The sequence below is a fragment of the Aotus nancymaae genome, unplaced genomic scaffold (assembly GCF_030222135.1).
Source record: "Aotus nancymaae isolate 86718 unplaced genomic scaffold, 86718_ANA_hifiasm-v0.15.2.pri h1tg000008l, whole genome shotgun sequence".
Classification (NCBI taxonomy): Eukaryota; Metazoa; Chordata; class Mammalia; order Primates; family Aotidae; genus Aotus; species Aotus nancymaae.
The window spans coordinates 56389289-56407442 of record NW_026988419.1 but is presented as its reverse complement, the minus strand read 5'-3'; the positions used below and the strand labels follow the sequence as shown (position 1 = coordinate 56407442).

Sequence of the window (18154 nt, the reverse complement as noted above, 5' to 3'; positions counted from 1 at the left end):
GGCCTGGCATGCTGGCTCACGCCTGTAATCACAGCACATGAGGCAGGTGAATCACCTAAAATCAGGAGTTCAAGACCAGTCTGGCCAAGATGATGAAAACTGTCTCTACTAAAAATACAAAATTAGCCAGGTGTGGTGGCACATTCCTGTAATCTCAGTTACTTGGGAGGCTGAGACAGGAGAATCGCTTGAACCCAGGAGGGGGAGGTTGCAGTGAGCCAAGATCACACCACTGCACTCCAGCCTGGGCAACAAGAGCAAAACTCTGTCTCAAAAAAAAAAAAGAAAGAAAGAAAGAAAAGAAAATATAAGCTCTACATAGATGAAATCATTTATCCTAGCCTATGATAGAAAATATAGATCATGGAGAGCTAAGACTAAACCAGGTGACTTGGGTTTGCCTGTACCCATTTTCTTTCTTATAAATTGATGCCCTTTTCTTCCCACATTTTTAGAACATTCTTAGTGATTTCTCCACATAAGCAACACTAATTCTTTTTCGCTTTGAAATTGTCTGCAGGGGCTTCTTTAAGCTGCACTTGCTTTATCCTCAACAAAACCACGATCTATTAAAAGTAACATCAAGCACAGACCATGGCTGGAGTCAGAGAGAGCTAGAGAGGACTTCTTTACTCTTTACCTTTCCCTACCCATCTGCTCCTTCCTGTACTCTCTTTTTTTGCTGGCTCCTTTCTGCTTCCTCTGGACAGGAAGCATAGCTGTCAGCCATATGATGCCTCTCCATCCTACAGGAAGCTGGACCACCAAGCTGAAACCACAACAAGTGCTGGGGCCTTCATCGCAGGCACCTAATTGTTTAATAGCTTTTGATCACTTGGCAAAAATGTCCCCCTCTTCTTCCTTGTAGCGGCATTAGATGAACATATCCTCTTATGTTCTAAAGCGTCCTTTCTTTGCACGAAATGAAGGGAAGAGGAATATTAGTTATCTATATTGCTAGGTATATTGTGAAACTCTGGATGGCATAATATTTGGCAAACAGGACTGCAAGTCTCTGAAGTTAATCAAGTTGTTGAGGTTTTCAGGATCCAGATATTGGCAGAATTTCCCCACACTCCTAGTGTCAATTTATATGTCTAAAGGTCTAGGGAATAGTAAATATAGAACACCAAACTGCAGCATTAAGAAAGAATCGTGGCTGCAGTCCTGTCTAACCAGTGTGCTCCCTCCTGTTCTCAAAACCTCCCTTTGACTAGATGGGGAATAATAAAATATATGCCCTCCTCAGTCCCGGAAAGAGCTACTTTTCCATTTATTATAACCTATAACAGAAACTATAGGACATGTAGAGGTAATACTACACAAGGTTACTTGGGTTTGCTTGTACTCATTTTTTTTTCTTATAAATTCATGCTCCTTTCTTTCCACATTTTTTGAACATTCTTAGTGGTTTCTCCACATCAGCAATCCTTACTTACACTTGCCTGCCATATCATTGATAACAACCGAATTTATAGTCTGTAGATCAGAGACATAGGCTGATTAGGAACAGATTCCTGTGGATTTCGATCCGCGCTTTGCATGATGGAAAAGCTAAAGCCTATTGCACTCTAGAATTTAGATATAACTCTGATTCCATAAACTGCCTCTAGTTGTTACAATGAGGCCTATAAAACGACAATCCCAAATAAGCCTGAAAATAAAGTGTTGGTACAAGTTGCAGTATCAGATTTTACCAGCGATACCTGTGAAGGTCTTTACCAGAAAATGTAAAGGTAGCGTGCTAGCCAAGACTCCTTTTCATCTCACTAAAGGAATAATGGCCAAGTTAGGATGTTAAAATTTATCACCAAATGTTTTCTGCTGTTCCCTCCAAGGACAAGTAACAGTATGATTATCTGGTCTTGCTAGAATTACTCTGTTGTGTGAATAGGGGAAGAAAGTTTGGGAAGGGGGAAATTAAAACAGGAGAAATCATAGAAGGCTATCAATCCTAATACGAATTAAATTATGCCATTAGCAAATATAATTTTTCCTAAAATCCAGACAGTGTGAATGCTAGTGGGTGAACAAACTCCCTGGATGCCATGGGAATGAGGAGGAAATGGCTAAAGCCCACAAGACACAAAGAAAAGGATTTGCGAAAGCCAAAGGCATCGGTGTTTGTCCTCTCATCCTTATGAGTATAAATTGTGGAGGATATGAACAAACAAAAAGCCCAATGAGACTATTTATGAGGAGAAGCAATAAAATCCACCAGATAATGTATGACAGAGAAGAGGAAATGAACTTTCCCAAGCAGAGTATAACGCACTCTTCATGGGTGCAATGCACAAGATTAACGACGCCACCCTCAGTCTCCTCGGTGGCATTTCAGGACCTCGCATTGCAGCTTCCTTTCATTTCATTGGGATGTAAATAATTGATAACTTGAAGGGACCTGAGAAGCCCACTGCAACTGAACACAGATATTTTTTATGACATCAATTACAGGGCTAGTGATTTGATGAGAAAAGGAAAATATTTCAAACTACACTTTAATGATCTCCACCAAGAACCCCTAGTGTTCCAAATGAAACGTGGGTCTCTGGGCCTGGAGTTTTTTTTCTCTCTCTCTCCATTTTTTTCTCCTCGGAGGGAATATAAGTTACAGCTGAATAGAAGAGATGGTTAATTATTTTCATGTCTGTAGTTTGCAGTAGTGGGTTGTAGGCCTCCACATTCTAATGGAGAAGGAAAGGCTTGGGAGAGTTGAGGCTCTGGGAGTGGGGCCGGGAGTTCCCTCGTGTGTGCCACATCAGGGCTGCCTGTTACATGACAGAGGTGTTGTGGAGTTAGGTTTGGCAACTAGAACCATGATCGTAGTTGAGCTTGTCATTTATGGCATTACAACACCAGGACATGTTAAAATGATATGGGAAGCAGTACCATTAAGGCTGTTGAAAGGAAGTCAGAGTTCAAGTATTTGTGCATGAGGCACTTTATGTGGTGATGACTTCTGAATTTATAGTTGTCAGGGCAGGAGTAGAGATGTTGATTTGGTCTGAAAACGGGTCTGTTCATGTTTATTTCTGGTTGATCACGAAGTCCAGTTCATTTTACTTTTTTCATGGCAACATTCTTGCAAGACTGCTACTACTTCATAGAAAAGGTTCAAAACTATACCTGGAAGGTTATCCAAGGTCTCCAATGAGGCAAGGCCGTGAGCACTGTGCTGAATTCTCATTGTGCATTGGTCCTGAGGGACGCGTGCTTTGAGGTCATACTGGGAATAGGGCATAGAGGGCTTGGGTATGTGTTAGAATGAAGGAGGTGGGAGGTAAAGGACATATTTCAACCCAATTCCAAGGACAATAAAATCTTATTATTCTATGACCCATTACATACATTTGAATCCACCACAAGTCAAAAAAACATGCCTTGAAATGTCATTACAGGGTACAGGAAGTCTCTCTGAATTAGCTTTAATAGGGGTTTAGGTGTGTTTCTCCACTGCCAATATCGTCGTTATTGTATTGCATTTCTTTCTTTCTTTCTTTATAGAGGCCTAAAACAACCAAGGGGGGAGTTCAGTCTATTGGTTTAGAACTCCAGAGATCTGCCAGACTGCTTGCTCTTCTGTTGAAAAAGATACTGACTAGTTGTTAGGTCATAATATTGAAGTCCTCATACTTTAAAGCAATGTAATTCTAAGCTTCTATGTCTTGTAAATAGCTGTTGACTGACTTGGCTCATAAGCAGGAGGAAAAGAACAGATAATGGTTCAATGAAAATAATTCATTTATTCCTTCCAGTTTTTTTATGCAAATACATCCTTGTTCCTCTAGTTTTATTTCTTCACTGTTCCTCTGTACCTTCTTACTATTTAGTATAACCTAATGAAGTCAAACCAGCTATAGGATGTAAGATTTTTTAAATGTCAGCAGCAAAAGACTTCTTGTGGTTTTCCTTTCTTATGGCACCAGGAAATAATCAATCTATTTTTATAAGTCTTCCAACTCAACTTTGTCTACTTAAGAAAAATCAGTCTCACTCCAAATGAGATTTATTGAAACGTTTCTAAAATGCCTCCTATTTACCTATCGCAAGTGAAACATTATTCAAAATTCAGAAGCAGTTTGTGGAAATGGGTTTTTTCAATTTAAGCCTGTAAGTATAGTTCATAATAAAAACCTGTCAATGAAGTAGATATTTTACCACATCTGTGTTAATTTGGGACTGCTAATTTATCATTAATAAAGCATTTGGCTAGAAAATGATGTCCATATTTGATGGTCTGGTAACTTCTTTCTCCCATTTTTATGCCACAATAACTGCCCAGTCTTATTGTTGCCCATTATAAATGTGTAAAGTTTTATGGACTAAGTAATGTCAAATGAGGCAGTGTCAAGCAGATCTGGAGACAAGTTGGGAGCGTTTAGATGGAAAAAGAAGCTGTGTGGTCTATGCCAGCCTTGCTTGTAGTTTTACTGTGTATTGATCCCTTTTTACACACTGATTTAGCATCCTGAATTATGATGCGGTATTTAAATTTAAATACCAATTGAGAGCTCCTATCTCAAAGGTTGCTCTAAGTCATAGCCACTTTTGACTCTGATGGACTCTACTTCTCTGGAGTGGGTGTTTTATTAGAAGTGCTCATAAAAGACTGCATGGCAGTTAACTATGTAGTGGAGAAGATGTGTGGAGCTTCATAAGCATCTAGGGTGCTAGGAAGCAATGAGTGGATTTGTATAACAAAAATATTCACAAAATCACAGTCTTGAAAGGATCCTTTGGAGGTCACTCAGTCCAGTCTGCTATCTCTGGGTAGAACTGCACTTAGAGCATTCCCTGGAATCTTCAGAAAAGAGGTTTCATAGACTTCCTTGGTAGCAAAATCTACTATTCAACAAGACTATCACTTGTGTAAACTTTCCCCAGCACCTCAACAAACCCCTGCAGTTCACATTCACGTCCATTTCTCCAAGATGAAGGGGCATTAAAATCCCAAGTGGTCTACCACAGGAAGAAGTAGAGTACAATGCATTGGTTAAGCTTTTTGAAAATTAGGGGTCCACAAATTTGTAATTAGATATAACACATTCAACTCCAGGTGTTATTTATATAGCTTCTATTTGTTACATACGCAGCAGGGCTATTTTTGTGAGTAGAATATGCCTGAATACCATGCTAGAACCTCTTTCTTTTTTAGAATCAGCCAAGTAGGATTGGATTCTAGAGTTTCTTTTAAAGAGGTGTCAGTTGCCAGTATTGCAAAATGCGTACTATATCCCTATGATATTTAATGTTCAAATATAGAAAAAAGGGACAGAGAAATACAAAGAAAGGAGGGAGATAGGGAAGGAGGGAGGGAAAGAAGGAAGAAATCTGTTTAATGATTTTAAGTCCATGTGAAACTCACTCCCAGGATTTCTGAGTCTGCTATGAGGCCATCGCATGTTTCAATGCCCATCACTGGGGCAATGCAGAGAGAGGGAAGGGGCAGACAAACAGCCAGTGCACCATGGATTGCTTTGTGTTCCCTGCAGACAAGAGGGAACCCTGCATTGTTAGGGTCATCCTCCATCACTAGGTCTAGATTCCAGAAGGGCATGGGAGGAGGATGGAGCGGGTAGTGGAAAAATAGAAAGCGATTTTATTCATGGCAATCTAATATGATTCCTTTCTTGCTCATCTCTCCTTCCAATGACTTATGACAAATCTATTAATTCTCCCCTTATTGCAGCAAAAGAGTAAGAGACCCAAAGTAAGACAAAAACACGGTTAAGATGCGAGTTTTACCTTTTTCCTTATAAAAATAAGGTAGCAGAAATGAAATAATTTAATTACATGTGGAATCTCCACTAATCAATACTATTTGTAAAAATGTAATAATTCATTGGGGTTCATAAAGAGTTAAACTTTGAACCTCTAACAAATATAGCTTTTTCTTGTAGTCAAAATGACTAGTTCACCACACCCTGTGTTTTACACAATTATCATGTTTCACTTTCATCCAATGGGTTACACAGTTATTCTCCAAGTGTGGTCTCTGGACCAGTGACATAACCTGTGAACTTGGTAGAAATGCAGATTTCTAGACCTCATCCCAGACCTCCTGAATCAGAGACGCTGGGGATGGGAACAGCAATAATGTTTTTACAAGCCCTCTAGATAATTTGGATTATCTAGAGAATTAATTGAGAAGTACTGCATTAAGGAGTATTCCTATTTTAGAGATAAGAAAATAGATGCACAAAGAGTTTACGCAATTTTTCTAGCACCACACAGCTAGAAAGTGAAGGCTGCATGACTCCAAAGCCCTTGCTCTTAACATAGCATGGAGGTTTGCTAAGTGATGAATCCCAGTTTACTTGGAAACCCAATGTCAAGAATATAAATAAGTGAGAAATATACTATGTAGAAAGAATTTAGATCTTAAATAATGAACTTGCAACATATGGCTTTAAATGTCTTGCTTGGCTCAGTTTTGGGCTATAAAATGTTTAAACTGAAAAAGTTATGACTCAAAATATTAAAATCAATGCCAGGAAAGTGATGAGGAAAAAATGACTAGAATAAGAAGCTCCAGAGAATAGCAGGGTCCTGCCCCTGTGAAGGAGACAGCCCTTCAATTTCGTGCCAGCAGAACAGTGCTAGAGCAAAATGATATCTCAAATGAAACCAGGAACCCAAATTTTTGAGTAGAATATTAGAAGTTTAAAACATTAGTACTGATTCATCAGTTGTGGGGAAAAAAAGAAACAAAAATCACACGAATTTCATGTACAGAGGGCCATTTTGCAACCTCTGGCTGAGAAATCCTCATAACATTTTACAAACCCAGATTAAAAGACTGAAGGGATATAAGGCTGATGGAAAATATGTGTGGGGAAAGATGTGGGAAATTGAATTCATGGAACTATGCTAAGTGATCACTTTATCAAACATGTGCCTAAACCTGATGGCTATGCCATCGTGGCCACTTTTATTGATTCATAGCTTGGAACAGTGTTTCATAATATCTCCAGGCTTGTACAATCTTCACTGGGATCATGTGACTGCAGACTCTGGTTTCACAAGCAACTGTTTGAGTAAGTATTGGAAAATTGCCTTTTGCGGTGTATGTCAAGTGTTTATGTGGGCACCATTTTAAATTTTCATTGAGAAAGCCACTCTGTGGACTGAAAAACATTCAGAGGAAGCAGGTTTGGAAAGGTTACTGCAAAATCCATCTCAACTGCAAACAGAAGTGATTTTAATGCCTGTTATTTTGGAAGCAGTTCAAAGTTGTTTTTTCCATTGTAAATAGCATTAAAGTGCTCTTTGGAGGCAAGTATTACTTTTTTCTTGGCCCACTGCACTTCAGTAATGGTTCTTATACACTGAAGGCACAACAATAAGACTCAGGAAGTTATGTACAATATATCAGGGACAGCAGGGGAGAAGTGGGAGGGGAGAGGAGGTCATCTGGTAAGTATATAGAAGAGAAATTTGGGGGTGGAGAATCTGTGCATGAGAATATCGGCCAAGACAGGGAACATCTGGAAAACCTGCTCTGTATTATGTGGTCATTCCACAAACTTTTCCAAGGACTCACATAAGGAGAATATTACATTTTAATTAGAGCTGTGATTGCTCCAGAGAAAAGAGGAAAAAGGAGGGTGGCTTGGTGAACAAGCTGCCTTTTAGTTTGGCTAGGTCCATGAACTGCAATTAACCACTTAGCTGCCTCTTGATGCGTGCTGCATTTCCAATAGCTCAGTGATTTAGCAGAATATCACATGGGGCTCCTATGCAGCCCTAACCTGAGAGAGGAGGGCAGAAGCAATGAGTGAGTGTCAACTGAAGAAAAGAGGCCAAATTTGGGCATTTTTGTATGAAATCGGCCAGAAAGCAAGTGTGATATCTGTCTCTTCCTCCTTTTATTACTTATGTCATGTGGCAAGTTCATGAGTTATTCTGTAACAGTAAGAAGGGAAGCAAGAATAAATACAAAAATGTAATGAAGATAAGTAATTTCCTTAAGATAATATTATTCTATTGCATTTTATGAGAAAATACAAGTATGATGCCAAGAAACAGAGTAGTTCACATTCCTTGGGCCCTTCTTCACAGTAATTAAATACTTCTTAAAAGCTAATAATTTATTATTTTTTTAAATTAAGCATCTAACAAATTTAAAAACTGGTTTAATAAATCTAATAGTATTGGAAAGAATTGCAAGGAATGGAAGAAACGTTTCGTATAATTTTTTGTGGTTTTATGTTTTTGTTTTGGTTGGTTACAAATTTATCATTGTACATTAATTGAGCTCCAACTGTGTATCAGGCACTGTCCTAGAGCCTGTGGAGGGTGTAAACATATAAGACCCAGCTGCTGCTCTCAAAGGACAAACAGCCACATAAGAAAGACAAGGTATAATACCTCAAAATGTTAATAGCAATATAAGCAATAATATATATGATGGCATATAGTAAGTTGCCAAGCTAATGGTTCAGAAAGAAGTACCATGGGTTCTTGGGGTAGAGAAAGCAGGGGTGGCTTCCTGGGGGAGGCAGTGTTTGTGTTGGACATTGAAGGCTGGGTAGAATCTGGAAATGGATAAGAAGAGGATTAAGCAGAGATTGGGCTATGCTCTCAACAAGTGCTCAGGAAGGCATTACAAGTGTTCAGAGGACAGAGCAGCATGGCTGTGCAGAGGTTTCTGGAGGCAACACAGGGAGGGTAACATGTGATAGAAGATAGTGGCCAGAATATATAGGATGTTGACAAGTATGGAGGACCTTGGTTGAGGATCCCTAGTGTAGGAGAGAAAAGCTTACAAGTGAAAAGAGTCCAAAACTTGTAACCAAATATTTCAGGAATACACACACTAAATGTACTAGCAGTCACAGAAGTGGGATGCTTTCAAAGGTGTGAAAATTTTTTTCTCAAATGGGATCGCTATGGCATATGACCATTTGAATGTGATGTCCACTGTGATTTCTATGTTTCTCTTCCTTACTATCCCAGATCCAGAATTGTTCTGCCATTTGAAATACTCTAAATTCCTGACCCTTTGCATTATTGACCCCATGCCAATAACATGTCAACTCCTTCTCTTTCCCTTTCCAGCATATCTTCTCCAGACAGCATTTCGCACTTGCATATGAGCTGCAGCCTTTCCAAAAGTTGGGGAAATCCTGCAAAGAAGGAACATGGCATCTGATTCTTGGAATAAAATTCTCTCTACACTCTTCCAGCTGCTGTGCATACATGTAATGCCTGATTTTATTTAATGAGAAAGCTCAGAATGTTTCCCAATTCAGAACATAACCCTGCATGCTGTTCCCTCTAGTCTAACCAGAAATCCCATTCTCTTCCTCCTCTAACTCAATAAACCAAATCTAATTGGAGAATAATTATAAAATACACTGATGTGCAATTTGTTTCACTTACTTAATAATTAATTAATACGCTACTTATGCTTCAGAAGAGCTCTTAAGGCACAGCACAAATGCCACTGGATGAAAGAGAATACCAAAGACATAAGCCAGGGGCAGCATCTTCACATAAGATGGGCCAGGAGAAAAAGATAAGAGGAGAAGACAAAAATCTACTTGGGCTTTTTGAATCTGTGATGGAATTTGTTTTCCCCATTTAAGGATTCTCCTCTTGCCCTTTTCTACAAGTTAAGTAGATTATGTGTTTTGTTGATGAGTTATCAGCAATACTCATATAGCTGAATCAAGCTAGTGGATGGACTTTTTTATTTTTAAACTTTCTAACCATGAGATGCTTTCAGCTGTAAGAATATTCCTCATCAATGAAATCTGGCTCCTATGAAATCTTAGTTGCTTTGAGTATATACACCCTATGCTCATTTGGGTAATACACTACTCCTAGCCCCTTCTGCCTTCACACAATTGAATCTCACAGCAGGAAATGCCTTAGATTTTTCCTTTATTGTTTCAAATGTGCAGTGCCTACAAATTGCTCTAAAGATTTCATTTAAAATAGTTAATAATTATAAAACTATCCTCTATTTCCTTTTGGAGACATGAGGGTTAAAGTTAAATTGATTTCTTTGTAACTATTGCAATGAACAATTATTAAATAATCCCTAAAACAATCGATTTTTAAAAATATATTTTTTCTTTCTGAACAATTGAACTTATTCCTCATAACTGGGTACAAGATTCTGGGTGACACCAGGCAATGATCCACCAGTGCCTTTACAAATTGAAGGTTATTACATTTTATTTGAGTCCTTTCAATTCTGTCTTATAAAAGTGTGCTTTATCTTTAGAGGTATAGTGAATTCTCCTTTATAGTACCAACCTTTGGGGAAGCAACAGAGTTTCTCACCTAATAGTAGTGGAACCTTAGGTCATCCAGGATGGTTGATGTCTCTGTGGCCTCTTTTTCACTAGGTTCATGACAGCCTTTGTTTAATAGCCCATTTTCCTTGGCAAGGCATGCTTAAAGCACTTCCCCAGCTTAGGCTGGGTGTGCCCTCGTAAGAACACTGTTTTCCTGGAGATCTTATGTTTGTGCAGCAACATGGCTTGCATTGGCAGGCCAGCCCCTCATAGGACAAATGAGCACTCAAAATCTACAAGTTCAGCTGATTTCCAATTGAAGGCCTATACAAAGGAAATAGTAAATCCACCAGAATATGCTTCTTTGCCAGATCTGCATGAGTACTGCCTTATACTTTTACTGCTATAAACATGAGATTGAAAATTCAACGAAGAACAACTGATCAATTACCTACCTATTGTCTGCAACAAAGTGTGTACTACGTTAAGTCATAGTGGTTTTAATCCATGTGTCTTTCATGCAGGGATGTTATATAGAGATGCCAAAGGCTTTCTGTTCACATGCAGCACAGTTAACTTTTCAAATCTCTCTTCAGTGTGTCGCTTCATCCTTTACATTGCATTGGAAATCTCCTGAACTTGGCAACAAGAACAGTCTTTATGCAAGCTTACTTTTTAGGAACATGGACCTATGTCAAGAGACATTTTTCTTCTTAAAAAAAAAATTTTTTTTTTCCACCCAAGAGATTTTTCTTACCAAAGAGAATTAACCAAGCCAAATAGTCTGGACTTATCTTGTGTCAAGTCATAAAAGGAATTCTGATTAGAATTCATAAAAGGGATTGCATTTTATTATGTGAAGCTATATTGGACGAAGATAAGACAAACTTGCTTAAACAAATTACTATTTCAGGATTGAAGCAACTTCCAAACTACAGAAAACTGAAAGGAGCAATTCCCTTCTCCATTAACTCTTTAGCTAGGTTCTAATATTTACATCCTCAACGGTACTATCATATTTCAGATTTTCTGTCTAGAGTTTAGAAGGAGCTATTTCTACCTGTTTTTCTCATTCTATAGGAAACTTATCATGATATAGAATATGTATGAATGTTTTTAATAAAGATGACTGTGGTAATAAGGCAAACAGATGCATTCAACATTAGAAAGCATCAAACAACATGATAAAATAGATTACAGGCTTCCTACAGATTTTCATACAGTGAAGGCTAAAATTTGCAATGAACATAGTGGTTTCTTCATAAATGTTTACTGATGGTGATGATAATGTTCATATAATGCAATGCTCCTCAAACTCCTTTGTAAAACAAAATCACATGGGGTATGTTAAAAGTGCAGAGTCCTTAGCCCATCCCCAGAAAAGCTGATTCAGTAAGTGTAGAATAGGACCCAGAAATCTGTAGTTTTCACCAACACCTCAGGTAATTTGGATGTAGATGGTGTGTGGGCCACACTTTGAAAAATACCATTATAGGGCATGAATTGTGAAGAAAGAATAATGTACTTCCAGTAAGTCAAGAAGCACTTTAGAAAGCAACATGGAGACAATTGCTCTCTGATGAGCAGAAGAAAGATTGCTAGTCTAGAAGGAAAGGACATTCTGTTCATTTGTTCCTTCATTCATTTGAACAAATCCTACTGAGCACCTATCACAAAGCGCTTCTTTGCTTTTCAGGCCTTGTGGCTGCTCTTTGAGGCCCATGTACAGAGATTAGCCCATGAGAAGGCCCATTGTCAGAAACAGAATCATTGGGTGCAGAAAATTATTCTTTTTCTCCTCAAATTTTCCTTTCTTTGAGGCTGCTAGTCACTGTTCTTCAAGTATAGCCTCCTTGTTTCCAGAAAGATATCATACAAGCGCCTGTGTTCTGTTCTCTGTTTTCAGCATTTTGATTTTACTTCCTGGAACCCCCTTTCGTGTTGGAGGTTTAAATGGTGGGCTGTGAGCTTGAGCTCACAACCATTCTACAGCAGGCTAAACTCTTGATGAGAGAGGTGAGGCATGAAAGCCTGTTTCATACCAACTTGGGCACAGTGGGAGAAATTTTGTATTGCAGGAGTTGACACTATTGTTTTTAACTTAGAGTTAGTTTTCCGCTCAGAATAAATTAATGACGTCATATATAATTCACTTTTAAAACATATTGCTTTACTTCCTAAAGCTAAAGGCCAATTAAACTTATCCTTTAAAATAGACAGCATCCCAAATTCCTTAGAATTACATGGAAATGGATCATATTTTATACCATCACATGCACTGCATGGTATAGGGCTGAGATAAAACAGGATTCCTATAAAATCTCTAATATAGAATTTTATTAATGAAAAATGGTGGAATGGTGGAACATACATTGCCAACAAGTATAGGAGAAGCAGAAAATGATCTCCTTGTTCTAAGTCTGAAAGCCCTGATTCAACGCAGGGCCTTGCAGTAATATTTAGCCAACTATCAGATGCTTGGGAACTCTCAGCTCAGTTTTACATCTAGAGAAGTTCTGTTTTCAGAGATGCTGAGACAGATTTTTTTCAGATGAAATCTCCTGCAGAAAAACAACTAAATATATTGAATAAAATGTTAACAAAAAACGTTTCACAAAAATGTCAACAAGCTGACAAAGCTGGAACTACCAGGCCCAAACCTAAGAGAAAGTGGAAAGCTTGAGAGGAAATCAAGATCTGAGCACCACAGATGCTTTCATCCAGAAGACATCTGCTGAACTTTATTGGTCTTATGCAGAGGTAGACAGACTGTTAAAGCTTAGCACCAATGCAAGAAGGAAATCTGAGAAAAAAGTCCTTCCTCACATTAAACTGGGCCCAAAGAGTACACCCTCAGAATACTTGTCAACTGTAAGTCAACTAGCCTCTACTACATCCAGAAGTAGAGAAAGAAAGGAAAGTGGGGGAAAAAGAAAGAAAAAATATCCATCTCTGAGATGTTATAGCCACAGGCCAGCCCTGATGTGAATTTGCACCTGGGTTTGTATTGCCTGGGGCTTCCAGGGAGCCTCAATTCCTGAACTTGGTTTTAGGAGGTTGAGGCCTAATAATGCTCATAAGTGCCAGGCAGAAACAAAACCTCTCTGAAGAAAGGCACCTTCACGATAGGCCCCAAAGATTCCCACAAATAATTTTCAAAGACAATGACAAATACATGCACAAAACTTACTAAATACACAGAAACAAGGTACCTCCAGCAAATCTGATATTTGCTGGGTAACCCTAAGCTGTGTGCCATAGAAGGATGATCACTAGGAGAGGAGGGGACACCTTCCCAGCCCCACCAGGGCAGGTGCCTTTTAATAAATCTACTATTTGTTGAAAAGTTTCTGCAGCTAAAAATGATTAAACACCACAATGTCATGGGGCTATAAATATTGGGATTTCTTAATTACATGACTCATAGGGTCACCCAATTCTCTGACAATTAGGAAGCCAAACAGAGTAAAAGTCATCAAATTCCTTCAGACGAGAACCCAATCTACTTGGGAACAAACTTTATATATGTAAGGGATTCAAAGAGCATGTAATTTTCTTTAGAATCTAAGAAAAAGAAAACACAAAAACTTGACAAGGGGAAAGATTTAGTATTTTATCCATTTAAAAGGATAAAATTTTAAAAACTGAGGTGAGAAACAGGATCCCAGGTGATGAGGTCCCAGACAACACAGGGAAGCAGCCCCTGGTCTTCTCAGGATTCTGTATGACAGATCTCATTAGTCCAACTGCTATTACTATAACCTGAATTTCTTAGTCCTCCTGATTTTGTTCATGTGTTTTGGATTCGAAAAATGTGTTTTGTCAGAATTATTTGCCCTTAATTTAATATCTGCATGTTTTCTATTTTCTTATAATTAAACCATCAAAATGTTTTTTAAAACTATTTGATGTCCACAAAATCTTCTGAGGCCTTTCAATAAGCTTCTTTAAAGCATTTTTATCCCACTTAAAAACAGAAGTTGCACTTTGTTATGGGTGACCTAATGAGAAACCAAGAATCTCCTTAAATTTCAAAAACCTTGAGGTCTGAATAATTTCTGAACTTGAAATGAGTTCACCCATTGCTAAACTCCCTGTGTTGCTCAAGAAGACATTTGGAGCAAAGATGAGTTCCATAAGAAGAAAAATCAGGCTGCAAGAGAAATGGAAGGTATGTGATTTTAGCTAAGGCCCCTGAGGAATAGCTGGAAGCCTAGCTTGTCACATTGCTGTCTACAGAAACAAGGAGAAACTCAAATGCACCAAATATACATCAGATGTTTGACAGGACTAAAGAGAAATGTGATGTCCATATGAAATAATATTTGCTCATGGCTTCAAGAAAACAATGGAAAATAAGTACATGGATTTCAGCACATCTAATTTGCTCTCTAGTCTAATGCTCTGTTCTTGGCAGCCTGTGGAAATTCTTAATAAATTTACCAACATTGAATAATTAATTCCCCATAAAGGGTAAATGAAGTCTGTTATTCCAACACTAACTCCTATTACATAGAACTATAGCTTTGCGGTGACAGAGCCAGTGGGTGAAGAGGGTCTTTTGTAGAAGGTCATATGGACAGCAAGCCAGGAAAGTGAGCCTGGTTCTGTAGAAGATTATATACCCTGCTCTGCTGGCGTCGACAACAGCCCAGGAGCTGAGCAGCACTGTGAGGGAAAGCTCTCCAGCCGGTCTCCAGGGTACATACAGTGGGCATTTCCTGGGAACCAAAAACACCTCTGTCCTGAGCAGCTCCCAGCTCTTGGAGTATGCAGGCCTGTTATCACCAAGCATCACATACTGAGCAGACAGGATGCAGAGGCTTCCCCAGCAGGGGAGTTGGCACACGAGCTCTAAGGAAGAGGGATCTGAGTCTATTTCCTGCAATTGTTAGAGAAGGATGGCAGCCTGGCCCATAAGTAGGTTAGAGTTCTATGTGCATTACTATTCTCACGTGATTGCTATGATCCCAGTTTATCTAGGCCTTCTTCTACAGAGAAACACCCTCTGTATAGGGACCTAAAAGAATAGAAGTTTGATTTTTCTATTATAGTTAATAAAATAACTCATACTCACAGTATGCTTCACAGTTTGTAAAGCCCTAACATCTGCATTAAATCTCATTGATAATGAGATAATGATTATCTCATTGATAATGCTGATTCTAATCACAACAATAATAGTAGCAATAACAAGCATTATTAGAACAAGTGAATTTAGCAAAGTTGCAGAACACAAGATTGATACATAAAAATCAATTATATTTCTACATACTATCAACAAATAATTGGAACCTTTAAACAGCTTTATTAAGATAAACTGTACATAAAGTATACAGTTTGGTAAGTTTTAGCATGTGTGTATACATATACACACATATGCACACTCATATATATGCACACCTATGAAACCATCACCATAATAAGAAAATGGATATACCCAATATCCTTAAAAGTTTTTGTGCCCCTTGGTAACCCTCCCTGTTACCTCTCTATACCCTTTTCCCACCCCATCAAGACTCAAAGTTGTCTCATAGCCCACTGATGCTCTGTTCTTTTTTGTTTTTCAATAAGTTTTCATCTCTGAGTTTCATTTTGGATGACTATTGTATTTTCAAATTTACTATTATTTTTCCTTCTTTCTCTTTTTTTTTGAGACTGAATGTCTCTCTGTCGTGCAGTGGCACAATCTCAGCTCACTGCAACCTCTGGCTCAAGCAATTCTGTCTCAGCATCCCAAGTAGCTGGGATTACACACACGTACCACCATGCCCAGCAGAACTCCCTGAACCCCATCTCTATTTACTCAACTCAGGGCAACTGTTGGGCTCTGCCTGGGTTACTTCTCCTCTACCATAACCTGGTGGTGAGCTGGGCTTACCTCATTGTGCCCCATCACTCAGAAATCACTGTGTTTCATGCCTGATGTCCCAGACTTGAAATCCATTGTTTTATATATTCTGATCAGCTTTTTAGCTCTTTCAGTTGAGGGGATAGATCCAATCTCTGTTTACTCCACCTTGGATGGAAGCAAAAGTTCCACAATTTAAAATTTGAAATTGAAAAAAAAAATGCTAGTACAAAAACATCAAAAATATAAAACTCTCCAAGTGCAGTGGCTCACGCCTGTAATCCCAGCACTTTGAGAGGACAAGGTGGGTGGATTGCTTGAGCCTGGGAGTTTGAGACCAGCCTGGGCATGGTGAAATGCCATCTCTACAAAAACTAAAAAAATTAGCTGGGTGTGGTAGCACGTGCCTATAGTCCCAGCTACTTGGGAGGCTGAGGCAGGAGAATTAATTGAGCCTGGGAAGTTGAGGGTACAGTGAGTCGACATGGTGCCACTGTACTCCAGCTCAAAACAATATATATATACATGTATATATATATATATACATGTGTATATATATATATGGAAAAAGTGCAATGTATGTAAAACTCATACACTGAAAATTGCAATGCATTTTTTGAAATAAGTTAAAAGTAGACCTAAATAAATGGAGAGAGGAACTGTGTTTATTTATCAGAAGACACAATATTGTTAAGATGTCAGTTCTCCCAAAATTGATCTATAGATTCAGTGCAATTTCAATCAAACCCCAGCAGGCATCTTTGTAGAAATTGAAAAACTGATTTTAAAACACATACAGAAATGCAAAAAGAAGATGTAGAAAGTTAAATTATTCTGAAAAGAACAAGTTTAGAGGATTATGATAACCATTTTCAAGACATATTACAAAACTATAGCCGGGCACAGTGGCGTGTAGTCCCAGCTACTTGAGATGCAGAGGCAAGAGGACTGCTTAAACCTACAAGTTCACGGCCAGCCTGGGCAACATAGTGAGATTCCATCTAAAAAATAAAATTACATATCTATATATATAATTATATATATTATATATAACATATTATATATATATAAAATATATATTCCAGAAATGGATCCTCATATCCATAGTCAATTGATTTTTAATAAAGGTACTAAGAAAGTTCAATGTGGGAAAAAGTAATCTTTTTCAATAAATGGTCCTGAAATAATTGATCATCCATATGAAGAAAAACACTTAGACCCATACCTCATGCCATATACCAAAATTAACTCAAAATGGATCAAAGACTTAACCATAATATCTAAAACTATAAAACTACTAGAAGAAAACATGGGGAAAACTGTTTTATTATGGTTAGGAGAATATTTCTTAGATAGGACACACAAAAATAATGAACCACAAAAACACTAGGATAAATTGTTTTTTTATAAAAATCAAAACTATAATAAAGAGTCTGACTCCATTTGAATGTTTAATTTTGATGGTTGACATCTTTCAAGCCCCAGCACTTTCCCTTCCTCTCTGCCCCACATCTGGGCTAGTTGATAAGAAAACCCAGGTGCACCTACCTTTGTTGCCAATGGGAAGTTCAAAATATGCAAGCCCTGGCTCTCATGCCCGGGAACTCTCACCCCAGCCCCATTCCTTAAGCACAGTAAAAGCCAAGCCAATCTCTTTTCTTGCTTTCTCTCAAGCCATTTTTAAACCTGCCTAGGAGCCTGCCCTGCTCTCCCAAGAAAGTTTCATCCTACAAGCCATAACTTTTTCATATCTTCTTGGTGCATGTGTGGTATCATCAGTCTTAACATCTAAGTCAAATCTGGGGAGGAGATCCATCCCGCCTCTGTGGGATAACTACAACTAAAACTTTTACACTTCAAAATGAACACTGTCTATACTTCAAAAGAAAATGAAAAAGGCAACCACAGACCAGAAAATTATATTGCAAAAATCTCCATTTATATATCTAAATAATATTTACCTAGAATATATTTTTAAAAAAACTCTTACACCTCAATATAAGGAAATAACAAATCCATTTTACAAATAGGCAAAAGATTCAAACAGATTCTTCAC

At 38.2% G+C, this 18154-nt stretch overlaps 1 long non-coding RNA gene across 1 annotated transcript in view; it reads right to left on the bottom strand.

The window, feature by feature from the left end:
- The window catches only part of LOC105730615 (uncharacterized), a 267850-nt gene extending 251590 nt beyond the window's left edge, over nt 1-16260 (bottom strand). The window contains exon 1 of the long non-coding RNA XR_010341457.1: nt 16129-16260. This is a non-coding gene — a long non-coding RNA (uncharacterized LOC105730615). The remainder of the gene's footprint in view (nt 1-16128) is intronic.
- Between the last annotated feature and the right edge of the window lie 1894 nt (nt 16261-18154).